We start from the raw sequence: 15,616 nt of genomic DNA on the forward strand, positions 1-15,616 counted from the left end.
ACAGAGCCCGACGCGGGGCCCGAACCCACGAACCGCGAGATCATGACCCAAGCGAAAGTCGGACGCTTAACTGACTAAGCCACCCAGGCGCCCCTATGCTCCTTCTTAAGAGCCTTCCTAGGGATTGTCCTCACTTGCTGTTAACCAGACGATGTCTGCCACTTAGCACAGGGACGGCACAGGGAAAGGGCTTGATGAGTGGGCATATTTCTATTTAGATCCTCACTAGTAATGACTTAGGGTGACAGAATACGCCATCCCTAGTGACACGAAAAAATTCTTTTTAATGTTTATTTTTGAGAGAGAGAGACAGAGAGAGAGAGACAGAGTGTGAGCAGGGGAGGGGCAGAGAGAGAGGGAGACAGAATCTGAAGCAGCTCTAGGCTCTGAGCTGTCAGCACAGAGCCCTACACGGGGCTTGAACCCACGAACCGTGAGATCATGACCTGAGCTGAAGTTGGACCCTCAACTGACTGAGCCACCCAGGCGCCCCTGTCCTATTTACTGTATTTCCAAAGCCCAGGATGTTACCGGGCACAAAGCCGATGCGGGGCCAATGTGAGATGAATGCGTCCAATTCATCTGCCCCAGAGGATCATACTGGTTTCTAAATAGTGCTTTCGTGTTCTGTTGTTTGGCTGCGTGTTCTAATGCCAGCCTTGCCTGTGAGTTCTGCGTCACCAGTGTCCTCTACAGCCACAGCTCGCAGTGCCTCGGATCCACTCTTTGACCAGCTTTCATATCACCGAATGAATTCTGCAGGGTGTGAAACGCTTTGTCCATTGTATTAAAATTCTATTTCTAGTCTTGGGTTTACTTTGGATCCGTTCTGCTCCTCCCCGTGAAGGTGTCAGCTTACAACGCATATCACACACACAGAGCAAGAAGCCTTGTGAAGACAGAATCCTTAAAGGGAGTTTGCTTGAGCTCTGGGCACCAGAGTCTTAACTAGTTATCCCTTAAGACCCCCAGTGGCTGGGGGACTGTGTGTCAGGGTCTGGTAGGAGTCCTTAATGGAGGCTGCACAAAATGACAAGATTTCGTCGATGGTACTGAGCTGAGGACCACACAGCGGTTATGGTAACGCAACTAAGTACAATCATCTACAACAACCAGGAAGACTCTGTTTCCTCCTCATGAGAGGTCGTGACAACCCCTGTCCCCTGTGGTAAAGGGGGTTATCTCGGAGCTGAACCGCCCACTTTTCTCTGCTCACCATTGCTGCTAACTTCCCCCTCGGTGTTTCTCATTGTTCCCGTCCCCTACCCAAGGTGCTAAGAATACATCTCCTTTATTTTAAAGCCTCCTTATATCTGCTGAGGAGTAATTTTTAGCTCTAGCTCTAAAACAAAAAGCTCAAAGTTCATGTTAAGCAGAAATCAATAGATTGCTAAGGGGACTCCTTCCAGTCTGCTGCGCAAAGGTGCTGGCTGGCTGCCCGACTTGTTTTCACCAAAGAACTCTGTGTTTCATCAACTCTGTGTTTCAATCCTTGTCAGTGTGTCTGTATGACGGTCAGTGCCTGTTCCTGGTTTGTGGCGGTCACAGGGCCTGTGCAATCTGTTTATTCCCTTTGGAAAGGTAAGGGTTTCTCGACTGGGGGTCCCCACTGAGAAGGGATCCTTTGCGGAGATGGACGGTAATGCCTGAATCCCAGCCATCACCAGCAACACTGCTCATGGTCTGTGTCCTGGGGACTGGGATGGGACCCCCACACCCAGCATGGTCCTGTATATGGAAGGGGCTCAATAAATGTTTGTTGAATGAATGGTTGATGTCTGAGCATTTCAGGCCCAGGATTGTGAAGGTTGCCAGTCATCTTGTCTCAAAGCCGGCATTCAGTGCAACAGAGTAAGGACGTCTCCCCAGCAATTTTTCCATGATCAACAAATGTTCAATGAACCTCTAATGTGTTGCAGACTCTGGAAGGTGCTGGGGGTCCCTCCCTGTTCTCAGTTTTCCCATCTATCGAATGGGGAGAACAATGCAGCCCTTCAGGGGAGGGAGTATCTGCTACGGTGCCTGGCTCTCGGTGGGAGACCCACTGCCGTGGACTGTCTTCAGCGACAGTTGTCTCGTCTGTCTGACTTGTCTGCCTTATTTGGTTTTCTGGCCATGTAGGTCTTCTGATGCTGGGCATCGGAACAGGGAGCACTTACAAAAGTTTTTTAATGTCTATTTATATTTGAGAGAGACAGAGGGAAAGAGAAGGGGGGCAAGGTAAGGGAGGGGCAGAGAGAGAGGGAGACACAGAATCCGAAGCAGCTCCAGGCTCTGAGCTGTCAGCACAGAGCCCGACTCAGGGCTTGAACTCATGAACCGCGAGATCATGGCCTGAGCTGAAGTCTGGTGCTTAACCAGCTGAGCCCCCCAAGCACCCCAATAACGTGGTCTCTTGTTGATGGACTATCAGAGCACAATTGCTCCTAATCCAGGTGGCTCAGGTTAGGTTCTCTGAGAGTCTGCAATAGAGACATGCCTTCAGGAAGTGTACTGGGGAGCACACTTGGGGAGCACCCAGCACAGGCCTGGGTGGAGGGAGAGGTTGGACCTTGATGCAGTCACAGCTGAGGGCTCTGCTAAGCTCTGGGGCTGGGACGGCTGTTCAGAGCTGCCTTGAATCAAAGCAGCAGGCTCAGCCTTGAACTCTGCATGAAGCAGTCGCTAGCGGCAGCCATGCTCAGGCGGGGTGGTAACCTTGATGAGGCGGCTCGCTGCAGCTGAGGGCCGTCGAGGGGCTGGGGGTGAGTGATCATTGGCCATGATGTCGGCAGCTGGGGAAGGAGTCATTCCCTCTGCTTGTTCGGTTAGTGCCTTTTCTACGGTGGGTGCTCTGGGGAGGTGTCAGCACGGGAGCACACCTTCACGTGCCCCGCCCACCTCCGTGGGCCCATCCCTGTGCACGTGGCCCGGACGCCCGGCCTCCAGGCTTTCTGACGGAGTGCCCAGTCTTGCAGTCTCGTACCATCTAAGCCACTGAGAGCCGTGTGCCCTTGCCCACGAGTCCACACATATTCCCAACCTGGCCACCTTTGCTCCCACACAAAGTGACCGACCAGGAAGGTGGTCACGCCTCGAAGGCTTCCCTCCCACTGCACCTTTGCCTCGGAAGTGCATTCTTAGATCAGTGTTTCCAGAGCCAATGATGCGAACAACTCACCCGTCCAGACATTCCTTCAAAAACGGGATCTGTGGTCAGAGAGATGTGGGAACCGGTGAACCTTCCAGCTCCTTCTCGGAGATCCAACTCTCATTAGCATATTAGTGATTCTGAGAAGTCCCGACGGGGCCATTTTAAGTCCATCATTTTCATAACTTCTTTTCATAAAACACTCTCTTTTTCTCTCATGGAGCCAATATGTGTTAAAAACCACTACTTTTGATTAACCCTTAAACTCCAGATTTCAGGACACATGCCACCCCTGGGCAGGTTATCACACTGTCTCAGCGTTTTGCCTGGATAAACTTATTTACTATTTTCTTCAAGGACCGAGTGGGTCACGGCAAACAACAATTGTGGTTAGTAGGAGTCGGGGACGGGGGGCTTCAGTCAGAAGAGGGAGAGCTCTCTGAGAGAGGCTTTCTGTGGTTCACCATTTCCTTCTTTGGCCCTCTGCCCGTCGCTCTTTGTTTATTAAAAGCAGGTCTGCAGACGTTTGTGCGGTGGAGACATGACGGAGAAAGACTTCTCTGAGCCTGAGATTAGAGGCAGAATTTATAGCAGGGCTGGAAATTGCAGACAACGAGCCAGCGCAGTAAATTACGGGCGGGGCTGTTAATAGGAAGGACCGCTGTCCAGGATCGCCTTGGAGGCTGCGTGGAGCCTGCAGCCTGGTGTCGTATGCAAAGCCAGTCAGGCAGAGGGACCATCAGAACGCAGGCTTCTCCATCAAGTGTCCACAGAGACCCAGCCGCACATGCTCTGTTTACGGCGGCAGACCCATGAGCTGGGTGTGTTCTGTGGGGTCTGATTCTTGGAATCATCACTGAAATCGCTTGCTGAACACGAGCTTTTTGCATGGAGTATTATCTCTCCCCCCCCCTTTGTCTGAGAGAGAACATTCTAGATCTGAGGTTATGCTGCATAGATTTCATTAGCTTTGATAATAGGAACAGCAATCTATGTCTGCAGAAATAGGCAATGTTCCCAAATAGGGACTATATCTGGATCTTAGTTCTGTGTGTGTGAGAGGCGGGAGTACTTTGGAGAGCATGGTGGGAACAGAATCCCATGTCTGAGAAGTAAATGCACATTTGGACACACGGATGAGGACCATGACCACAAAGCACAGACCCGTGCTGACTGTAAAGCCAATGTATGAACAGCAAATGCCAAGTCACAGAGGCTCAGGGCGGCATCCCAAATTGCATTTAATACATAGCTATATAGAGAGATAATGTATAAGAGTACATGAAGAGATTTAGAAAGATAATATATAATATGAATTAAGATTTATGAGACAGATCTACATAATATGTAGATACAGATCTAGGTAGGTATAATCTTACAAACATTGGTCAGAAACACAACAACTTCTAAATAATGTTTTAAACTTTGCTTTAAAGCAAATCCCAAGGCTGTTGTTGCCTTGGGGAAGGGGGACAAGTATTTGATGAAGAAACACTTTGGAAGGAACAGGGACCTATGTGTTATTAAGGAGCACAACATCTCGTCTGGAAATTCTCTTCCCACTAAAATGCGCGCACACACACATAATGGGCCTTCGATATGCTTCTGTAGCACACGGGGTTGTGGGGGGCGTGAAAGAACAGAGCATTCCTCCCCCAGGCATGAAAACCCCTCTTCCTTGGAGCACCCTGAAAGAAAAGTGAAATTCATTGGTTTCCTGTGCTGCTCAGACCGGTGCAGTAGTCTTCAGCGTGTAAAGAATCCAAAGGTAGAGAAATACATGTGATGAAGACTTAGGGGCTGTGCTTCTAGAACTGTGAACTTCCAGTAGCTGGAAAAGAAAGAGAGAGCAAGACTTGGACTAGGCCGGGATTTGTAGTAAGTTCTTGCTGCAAAGCTGCACAGAGGGCGGTGGTGCCCAGGAGTGTATCGGGTCCATGGGTGCCGGGTAGCAGCTAGGAGGAGGGTCTGCTCCACAGGAGTCGGGTGAGACATTGCTTCGGTCAAGAATTTGTTCTCTGTCGTGGACATCATGTCCGTCATTCACACCAATCCTTCCTGCTGTCGGGCAGTGTTTGTTTCAAAGGGCTCCTTTGGGGGCATTGATGAGTAATCACGTCTGTCTTTTACGATAATATTTATCTCCTGGTGAGCACTTGCCAGGGGCCGTCGGGCTCTGCACAGTGAATTCCCGTGGTAACACCGAAGCCGCACCTCTGTTTCAGGTTTAGTTGAGAGATGGAAGCTGATGAAAATGACTCTGCTTTCAGGGCTGGGGGTAACCATGCTGGGATTCGAACAGGGTCCTGGGATAAGTGTGGGTGTCCCGACCGGTGGCCCCAGGAGGGCAGAATCAGGTTCTCGGGGAGGGCCGATCCAGGAAAGAAAGTTCTAGAATGGAGCCTATGCAAGTCTTTCCCTGCATTGGTTCTCACACATCGTACCGAGCATGGTGTTCCATTTAGTGCCTCTCGGCAGCCGGGGGTTGTGCTTCTAGAACTGTGCTGCCTCCAAAAATATCAAGCAAACAGTGAGGAGTGATGGTCGTGCCCTCATTTCCGTCAGACAAGACCCTTTTGTGCTGTGACCACATGTTCTTGGCACAATGACTTTGCAGCAGACACCAAGCCAGACTCAGCAAGTCATTGCAGGTGTTGTAACACACAGCCAATTTACGCGGCTCTGTTCACCCTACGATGTGAACGTTTGGGTGCATAAATCCTCAGGAATTGGTCTGGGGGCTGGAGGTCCCTGTTGGCCGAACGTCTTCTTAGGCTCAAGTGTACCGTCTGCCTGTGCTTTTACTCAGGCCATGACTCGCTCTGTTCCTTCTAAAGCTCTGGTGTGGACAAAGTGCCCCTGGATCACCAGCCACTTACACTGACGATGATAGAGTAGGCCTGGAATGTGCTTCTCTAAGTCATCTATGCATTTTCAAGTATGCCTGTCTGTTGTCCAAGTCACTAAAAAAATTTTTTTTCTTACATTTACTTATTTTTGAGAGACAGAGAGAGACAGAGCAGAGTGGGGGAGGGGAAGAGAGAGACACACACAGAATCCGAAGCAGCTCCAGGCTCTGAGCTGTCAGCACAGAGCCCGACGCAGGGCTCAAACTCACAGATTGTGAGATCACGATCTGAGCTGAAGTCGGACGCTTCACTGACTGAGCCACCCAGGCGCCCCTGTCCAATTCATTTTTTTTAAAAAAATGTTTATTTATTTATTTTTAAATGTTTTATTTATTTCTAGGAGAGAGAGAGACAGCATGAGCAGGGGAGGGTCAGAGAGAGAGGGAGTCACAGACTGAAACAGGCTCCAGGCTCTGAGCTGGCAGTCAGCACAGAGCCCGACACGGGGCTCGAACCCACGAACCGCGAGATCATGACCTAAGCGAAAGTCGGACGCTTAACCGACTAAGCCACCCAGGCGCCCCATTAAAAAAAAAAAAGTTTATTTATTTTTGAGAGAGTGCAGGCAGGGTAGGGACAGAGAAAGAGAGAGAGAGAGAGAATCCCAGACAGCCTCTGTGCTGTCAACGTGGAGCCTGATGTGGGGCTCGATCTCACAAACCATCAGATCATGATCTGTGCTGAAGTCAGACGCTCAAGTGACTGAAGACTGAGCCACCCAGGCACCCTTGTTTTCCAATTCTTTTTTTTTTTTTTTAATTTTTATTTATTTGTTTACTTGTTTACAAATAGTTTACTGCATGGAGGAGGGCACTTGTTTTCCAATTGATTTTAAACCGACTCATCAAACTCTGGGCACCTCAAAGTGACTATGTGCAAACCCAAGCCTTCGGGGGAGAGAAATAAAGGCACTCATGAAGCTTAGCTGTGTTCAGCAGTGACTCCTCTTCCATGTTTTCGGGGCCCGTGTGTCCAGCCCCCTCCCAGAAGTTACAACCCTGAGTCATCACCCCTCTTTGCTGGGAGCCTTCCCCAGGAGTCTGGTCTAGCTCAGGCCTGCCGGGCGGTTTGCAAAGCATGTTGTCCGAAGCAGTGAATCTAGCCAGAGGGACAGAGTCATGAACAGAGGGAAGAGCGAAACGGTGGCCAAGGAGGGCAATCTGCTGACGCCAAGGGGTCTGAAAGACGAATGGAGACACTCACAGAAGCGGGGTAAGCACAGCAGAGGCACTCGCCTTACACAGCAGTTAGGGTCTCCCCAGAGAGAATACCTAGAAGATTTGGCTCTGGGCTCTAGTTTATGTCTGGGTTAAGCTACAACCACTATTCACACATGGACACAGGACGACACGAATGCGAAAAACTTCGCGTTCGGAGAGCACCGTCTGCTTTTCACACTGTCCCGTCGGCATGATTGCATCCAAGCGTCTTCAAAGTGGGGATTCCCTTTTTGGGGGTGGGAAGCCAGGAAAAGAGCTGAGCAAGAAGTCCGAAGCCACGCGCTGAGTCAGTCTCGGTGCAGCTGCGGCCCGAACACAGTCTGATATTGTTTCGGCTTCATGGGAAAACTGGACATTCCTCAAGGAGGTCCTCCCTCCCCACCCTGTCTTGCAGGAGGCTTGCAAGGCAGCCTTTGTATAGCAGAGCTCTAATTCCCTTCCTGGGACGACCGCTTTGAAGGGCTTCATAAAAGGGAAATTGATGGGTGTGATTCTGTTCCCTTTGGGCTGAAGACACCTGCTGGGTGGGTGGATTGACCGGGCTCCTGCTGGGTGTCTATCTGAGCAGCTCTCAGCCAGAGGGCGAGCACAGCTCCCTGTCTGTGGACCAGGGCTCCCCGCAGGCACAAAATGCACACCCAACGGGCTGGGAAAGATGTCTTGCCTGTCCCTTTTACTGCCGCAGGTGACACAGTGACCCTGCTGTCTTCTGGCCCTGGACAGTAACTGCTGAAAGGGATTCTGATAGTTTGAGTTTGGGGTTTCTAAACACTCCCCTTCCCTGTGTCCAGCATCTCCCCTTATTGCTTTCCATTAAGATGTTTCTGCAGCAGTTGACCCGTGTGTTAATTTTCTTCTCTCCCCTTTCCTCCGGCTTGTTCTGGGCTGTAACATAGCACCTAAGACAAAGTTACACTGTAACATGTGCACGTGGGAAAAATTCAAAGCGTCCAAAAGCATGTTTGTGAAAAGCAGGGCGCTACGTTCTGCGGGGCCAGAGGCTTGTATAATTCAAGGGCTCCCCGCTCAGAAAAAGAACACGATGAATGGCACTGGCGAAGCTCACAAAAACGCCGGTCTGTATGAGCACACCGCTCAGGCCCCACCCCTACTTGGGGCCCCTGAGCCTGAGCCTTGGCAGTGTCCTGCCTGATAGGCCGAAGCCCCTTCCTGCCCCCCCCCCTTCTCTCAAGATGCCTATGACCTGTTTCCAGTGCCTTCCAGAAAAGGTCCGTATGTACACTAGGTAAATAATAGCAGTTTGGACCAACTTTCAGTATATTTATGGGGCTTAGGATACTCACCACATACCTGAAACCCATGTCCCTCCCCCGACCCACACATCCAAGGATGACTGAGCATCAGAGGACGTTGGGAGCTGCATTATCTTCCTGCATCTGCCGGTCTGGACCCTCTTACCATCTGTGAGGGTCGGCGGGGCAGCGAGGAGCACAGGGGGTTTACTGGGGAGGAACAGCTGCGAAAGGGTGGGGAAGGGTGCGATTCAGGGGAACCCCACACCGTGCCCGACGCAGACCGTACAAAGTCCCTGCCAGTCCAGGGGACCCGGCGCAGACCTGCCCTTTAATGTGACCTGTGTGGACAGGAAGCGGGCAAGCCCTTCTCCACGCTGCGCTGGGTATTATTACCTGGGCCTTGATCTTGGCACAGCCTCGGTGTCCCTGCCCTTAATGAAGCTAAGTTATTATGAAGGCAGTTAATGAATGTTTGTGGTCCTCCGTTTCCTTATCTTTAATGCCCTTTCTTCACTGCACTGTGGGAAGATTAAATAATAACAATTGTTAGGAGCTGAATTGTGTCCTCCCCAAATTCCTATGTTGAAGTCCTGGCCCCGGGGCCTGGGGATGTGACTGTACATTTGGAGGCAAGGTTTCTAAAGAGGTAACTGAAGTTAAATGAGGTCACTGGGGGGAGGGCAACCCCAGATGACTCATGTCCTCATCAGAAGAGGAGATCGGGACAAAGGTACACGGAGGGAAGTCTGAGTGTGTGTGAAGTCGGCCGTCTACGCGCCAAGGAGCGATGCCGTGGAAGGAACCGGCCTTTCCCACACCTTGACCTTGGGGTTCCAGCCTCCAGGACTGAGAGGAAATACACGCCTGTTGTTTTAGCCGCCTGGTGTCTGGCATTTTGTTACGGCAGCATCCCCAAACCAGGGCAATTAGAGATTTCGCAGAGCTGTGCTTTTACCAAAGGGGGCCCTCCTCTCCTAACAGAGCGCCACCCAGTTCTACCAGCTTATCAGAAGATGCACACCCTGCCCTCCCTTGTTCCTGTCCTCGGAGTCACAGGGGTGGGTGGCCGTGGGAGGAGCTGAGCCCTCCAATTCCTAGAGATGTCTTTGAGACTTGGCTGCTTCCCTCTTTGGGTGAAGCAGAGAGAATAGCTCATCCAATGAGGTTCTCTTCAGAGTACGCTGATCCGTTCCTCTCAATTTTATTACCAGTGTCATTATTAACCTTGACAATAGCTAGCATTTGTATAGCACGTTGTGATCTCTGAGTCATTTGTTCATATATTATTTGCTCTTCTGAGGGGGCAGGGCAGGTGTTGGGATCAGCCCTTGGTGCACCTGTCTGAGTTCAAGGTCACAGGGCTGCCCAGAGGTCACTGCTGAGGAAGCAGAAGACAGAGGTGTTCTGACTCGGCCCTCTGCTGTCCCACACCAACAGCCCCTTTTACTTCGTGGGCTAGAGATCTGTCCTCAGCCTATCTAGGGCCCTGACACGGGGCATCTGCGGTGCTGGGGTGGCCAAGACCCAGACTGCTGTTTTCTATGGGTTGGTCTGAAATGGGGGGGGGGAATAGAAAAAAGATGGGGCCTGGGCATGGAGAGGACACTGTGGGGTCTGTTCTGCTCCTTCACTCAGCCCCATGGGCCGCATCTGGGCCCTGAGGGGTGACACTGCCCATGCTGCTTCCCAGAGGCAGGAGCAGTGCAGGTGGGGGAGGCTGGGGGAGACCGGGACACCAGGACACTCTCTGGCAGGGACAGAGGCAGAGGACGCACTGTGCGGGGACCTCAGGAGGTGCCCAGCATCCTGGGGCTGGGGGCTGGCCAGGGTCGGGGTTCTCACCAGGCCAGCCCGGTGCGGGGCCTGCGGGACCACCCTTGTGATGGCTGGCAGCGTCCTGAGAGCAGAAGACCCCCAAGGGCTGCTGGAACTGAGTGGGGAGCTTGGGGGGACTCGATCCTGCATCAGAAGAGTGGGAGGGAGGCCTGTGAGCCCCACTTTGCTGTCATTATGGCTGCATTTCAGCTGCCTGGCTGGTCAGGCCCTGGGGATCAGGTTATATTGTCAACCAGACGCTCTGTGCTCCCAACAGGCAAGACTGATAATCAGAACAACAGCCCTTCTTGCTATCGTCCGGTGCATCTGAAAGTCACATGCAAACCCTCTCTGGGGGCCATCCTGGGGAAGAAGACAAGCCACTCGCACTGGGGAAGGATCCCACACAAGAGACGAGAAGGAAATTCCTTCCCTCCTTCCCCGGCTTCCTTCCAAATTTAGGATCCTCTGTAACCCAGTTCCTGTGGGATTACGGCAACTTTAGGATTCTACTCTTCTGCAGTTTCTACTCTCTGCTTTGTTACAGGATATCATTTGAATAAACAGAAGGATCAGAAGGAGAGAAGCTTCAAAGGAAACAGAGACTTAGGTCCCTCTGCAGAGATCACTTGCGTCGTGTAATTAGCATTGTAAGTCTCCGGTGGGCCTTTCCTTCCCGCCAGAGTCCAACTTTATGTCCTGTTTCTTCATTTAATCTTCTTTACACCTCACCAGGCTTATCCTCGGTCACATGAAGGCCAGGGCTGAAGACAATATTAAGCTTTACCTTGAGTTAATTGAAACCCAGATCCTGGCTGGTTGAGGGCATCAACACGGGAAGACACACTGAGAAGTGAATCCTGAACACACTGAAATGTTACAGAGAGGTGTGACTTTTGTAACCTATGCAAGAAGATGTGCTGAATTTCCTTCTTTCTCCCCCCACTTTCATCTCCCCCCCTTGCCTCCAAACCCCTTCCTCCATCCCTTTCTCTTTGGCTCTGCCCTCACACCTGCACACACCTTGCCCTCCACACCTGCGAGCACTCTGGGAACATTCTCCTGCTGAATGTTGGCCATGTCCTGGGGCTCATTAGCTGGTCAGAAATTACAGGGATGCAGCTTAAGTCTTGATGCAGTTCTGATCACAGGCCTTGCAAGGTCCTATACGCAGTAGCTGACATAATCCTTCATGATCCTATTGGTATAACCAATTTTACAAATGAGGAAACTGAGGCATAGAGGGGTTCGATCATTTTCCAAAGGTTACACAGCTAGCAAAATTCAAACCCAGATGGTTTTGTTTAAATGTCTGTCTGTTTGTTTGTTTATTTATTTAGAGAGCATGAGTCAGGAAAGGGTTGGATGGAGGAGAAAGAGAATTCCAAGCAGCCTCCATGCTCAGTGCAGAGCCTGATGACCTCAGCCAATATCAAGAGTCACATACTTAGCCGACTGAGCCACCCAGGCACCCCAAACCCAGAGAGTTTTGAGCTCTGACCACTTTTCTGTGAATGAAGTGAATTAAAGTACAGCCTGGCTTTTCTGGGGTGGGGCCAACGGGAGAAGGTGATTCTCCTGGGAGCCCTGTGTTGTCGTCTCCCTGGAGAGAAGCTTTACTGGGTCGTCAGAGAAATTCAGTGAGACCTTGGAAAAGTTGCTCTTTGGAGCGAATGCTGGAGACCTTGTTGATGGTGTTATCGAGGAGCCTGGGACCCTCATGAATGACACCTCACTGACTAGTGTCCGCAGCTGTTGTAAACATGTCCCAGCCTTGTGCACAGAGCTCAGAGTGTGTGAGGAGGGAGACTCAGGGTAAGAGCCCCAGTGTGATGACTCGTCCAGAGCCTGCCTGGTTCAAGAGTACTGCAGGCTGGATTGGGCCTCATGCATCCCCAAGAACAAGTGTTGGGGGGCTAAAAACCCAGCCAAGGATGTGTCCTCCATGCTCAAGTTTTCCCAGACACCTGCCTTCATAGTGCACTTTCTCTCACACTTCCCTTCCCTGGCTCCTCTCTTTACTAAGCTTTGTACTGCAATTTCTCATCCTCCATCTAGGGCCCCCGCTCCCACAGTCATTAGGACAAGTGTCATTGGCTCCCTTCCACCCAATATGTCCTAATCCATTACCTCTTCCTTCCTGAAATGCTCTCCCCACTTGGCTGCTGTAACACTATACCTCTGTATAGGCTGCGACATATCACCAGATGTGGTTGCTATGGTGATCAGATGCTGAAACTGGGAGAGGATTTATGACATGGTGTTGCTGAAGGGCATATTTCTGGTGCTTTTAAGCTACATCTGTTAGGATTCCTGGTTAGAATCAGATGAAATGAACTCTGGATATTTTAAATTAAAAAGAACAATTCTTAGAAGGCTATAGAAGCTTATGGGAGCCCTGAGCTCCAGGCTCAGAAAAGTAGGAGGAAACCAGGAATCACTGGAGGGTCAGAAGTGAATAAGAGGGAATAAAAGACACAAGTAAACAAAAGATGGAGAGTAATAGGTATGGCAAAGTTAGTTACAAGTTTAGGCCTCTTTTTAAGAATGGGTAAGGCACAAACACATGTACTGACAGAAAGAAATCGGCATAAAAAAAAAGAATTTTTCTGATCAAAATGTAATCAAGCTAGAAAGCAAAAACAAAGTATCTGGGAAAACCTCAAGTATTGGTGAATCAAACCAGAAGCATCGAAATAACCATAAGTCAAAAAGAAAATCATGAGGGATATTAGGAAATAGCTTGAACGGAATGAAAATGAAAACACAAAATTTTAAGATTTGTCAGACGCAGCTAAAGCAGTGTTGAGAGGAAAATTAATAGCATTAAGTGCTTATATTAGAAGAAAGTATCAAATAAATAATCCATGTTTCCACTTTAAGAAATGTAAGGAGTTGGAAAATAAAGTAAATTAACCCCTAAAACAGTAGAAGGAAAGAGCTAATAAAGATATAAGCAGAACTGATAAAATTGAAAACAGAAAGATTATAGAGAAAGACCAATGGAATGAATTTAGGGTTCTTTACAAGAGACAGGGTCAGGAACAGGTGTTTGTATGTATGTGCGGTGGTGGTTGGGTATCTGTGACTACCTGATGAAGGAATATCTAACTTAATATTTTGTGGATGTGAAATAGTAGGTGGGGTGGTCCACTGAGAAGTACACAAAACTCTAGAGCTGGTGAAGTGAGAGATGACATTTTGGTGTATTTTCTGAAGGAATGAGAAGAATAAGTGTGTCAGTTTCATACTGCTGCTGTAACAAACTACAATAAACTTTCTGGGTTTAACAACACAAATTTACTCTCTTAGAGTTCTGGACACGAGACATCCCAAACAGGTCTTACTGGGCTAAAATCAAGGTGTTGGTGGGGCTCTGGTTTTTTTTGGATGCTCTAGGAGAAAAATCTGTATTCTAGACTTTGCTAGCTTCTAGAGGCCACACCCAGTCCTTGGCTCAATGTTCTGAACCCTGTCTTCCAAGCCAGTAGCATAGCGTCTTCTAATTTCTCTCTTTGTCTCTAATCCTTACTTCCATGGTCACATCTCCTTCTCTGGCTCTGCCCCTCTGACCTACCTCTCATTAGAACCTGTCATCTCGCAGCACTGGGTGTTATATGGAAACCAACTTGACAATAAACTATTTGTAGAAAAAAAAAAAAGAACCTGTCATTTCCCCATGTCTAGTTCCTTAACTTCATCACATTGGCCAAGTCCCTTTTGCCATGTCAGGTACTAGAGTCCAGGTTTCAGGGATTCGGATTGGACATCTTTGGGGGCTCTCATACCGCAGAACACGTAAAAGAACTGGGAAGAACACTCAGGTCCAGCGGAGGCTGGAGACCATGAACTGCCTGTGGCCCAAATCTCCACCTCAGGACATTAGGAACCGAGATAAAGGAACTAAACTGGCAGACTGTGACACTAGACCAGGATATGGCATTTTTCGGGAGTGTGGAAAAAGGACAGGATACAGGGAGTAAGAGTCTCAATAAAATAGTAATATACCTGCCAAATGATGGGGTCCAGGGTAGGTAAGCAGGGGACAGAGAATGATTACAGAAGGGGGAAATAAATATATCAAATGGCGGTAAAATGCACAATTTAGGGTTTCAGATATGAGAGACTGTATGATAAATGGATATTAATGACTCAAGAGACACATTCTTAATATAGAGGACTTTTTCTACTTCCATTCCAATAAATATCAATTTATCAGATTCAAAAGCAGAATTTTCTGACATCCTACCTTTCTCCTAAAGGAATGCATTTAATCTACTCTTACTACTCTTCAGGGGTCTCAGAATAAAAAGAGTCTGCCTTCTAATGCAATAATTTATCACAGCCGATCCTTGCGCCTAATTGTTTTCGTCGATCAGATACGATCTTGTCACTCCAATAGCTGAACAGAGGTACTATTTGCCAAAGATTAGACAGGTCCCTTTTGTTCTCTGTGTTATGCATAATAACTTAGTCTAAAAAGGAATCTGTTTATTAATAGGCTACAGAATATTTTTCTGAGCCAAAGAGAAGGACTTGGGGACTGGGAGCCCTAAGGGCGGAGTTACATGTTTAAGGAGTGTTGGTGCAGAGAGAAGAAAGAAGGATACTGGGATACGCTTGGGAGACATCAAAGAGTGGTTCTCTCCAATTTATCTTAAAAATAAGGATGTCTTCTTTGCTGCTGTGTTTTCTTTCTCTTCCATTTTAGATGTAGGAGAGTGGAGCTTGAGTTTGGATCCTGGAAACGTCTCCTGATTGCTGGTGAACATGTGTGTTTCTCTGCTTGGGTTTCCCCATCTACAATACATACACAGCAGAAGTACCAACCTTAGTGTGTTACTAACAGGACGACTGAGACAATATTTGTAGATCTCATAGAACGGTATCTGGCACAGACACATTTGTTCAATAAAATAAAAACATTCATCTTACAGTGAGATTCACTGGAACAAAAAAAAAAAATCAGAAAAACACTTTGCATTGGCTCAGAACCAAAAGTAATATCTACTTTTTGACTTCATGTAGATGAGAGTTGATCCTCGGTTAGAGTGACATGTTTCCTGACAGTTTCCTCGGCCTTGTCAGTGTTGGTGAATTTATTTCCCCTCTATTTGCCTCGGATTGCAGAGAGTTGGCCAATTTAAATAATCTCTTGTTGATCACCTTCTATTTTGCTAAAAATGGAAACTCCCCAGCCCAAAGGCAAATAGCAGAGCTAATTAGGTTATTCAGATTTTTCGAGACTTGCAATCTAGATATTGTCAGATGAGGATGAAGGATTCG

The sequence above is a fragment of the Hyaena hyaena genome, unplaced genomic scaffold (genome assembly GCF_003009895.1).
Source record: "Hyaena hyaena isolate Hyena2069 unplaced genomic scaffold, ASM300989v1 scaffold_31, whole genome shotgun sequence".
NCBI classification, from domain to species: Eukaryota; Metazoa; Chordata; class Mammalia; order Carnivora; family Hyaenidae; genus Hyaena; species Hyaena hyaena.